An 820-nucleotide genomic window follows, 5' to 3' on the forward strand; every position below is an offset into this window, starting at 1 on the left:
TAAAAATAAAGAGTTAGGGACAGTACCGGGCAAAATAAGCCCAAAAAAGGACACAGGTTAACAGAGGATTAACCCTTAAAAGCAACAGCCTGTACCATATTCATACAGCTCATACATGATGCATAAATTCCATTCAAACACAGGATTCTGGCTGGTCAGTGTCAACTTCTTCCTCTTAATCCTTCAGGGCTGAGCGAGGTGGGAAGAAGTTAATTTCTTCTGATAATGGAGCAATGAATTCTCTTTCTCTGAAAGATTTAGATGTCCTGTGGCTGCTGTCTGGTGCAAGCACCTCATTCCTTTTTTAAAAATATCCCATATACACAGTTTCTATTTTAACACTATAACCTAAAACTGTATTTAATAAGAAAATGAATACAGCATAACTTCCTAATATAGCACAGATAATAACAATAATTTTAATATTTGCGAAAAGCCAATCATAAAATACACATTTTTCACAAAGGAGATGCAGCCAGACTGTGCTCGGGGGTGCCAACCACCAGGAGGTGAAAACATGGGAAGGAAAGGATGGGAACCGATGTAGAGAAGCTCCAGCCGAACAGAAGGAAGAACTTTTCAGTGTGGGAGAGACCAGGTGATGAAGAGTGTGCCCGCGAGGCCGCGGAGTGTGTACGGACACAGCCCTGCGGTGAGAGGGGAGACGGCACTGACCCACCCCGTGTGTGAGCGGGCCCTGAGCTGTGCGGGCCGAGCTCCCCGGGAAGAGCCGGGACAGGGCCGGGACAATGCCGGGACAATGCCGGGACAATGCCGGGACAGGGCCGGGACCAGGCCGCCACCCGGCCCTCAGCCCCGC

Source organism: Passer domesticus, chromosome 7 (assembly GCF_036417665.1).
Source record: "Passer domesticus isolate bPasDom1 chromosome 7, bPasDom1.hap1, whole genome shotgun sequence".
NCBI lineage: Eukaryota > Metazoa > Chordata > Aves > Passeriformes > Passeridae > Passer > Passer domesticus.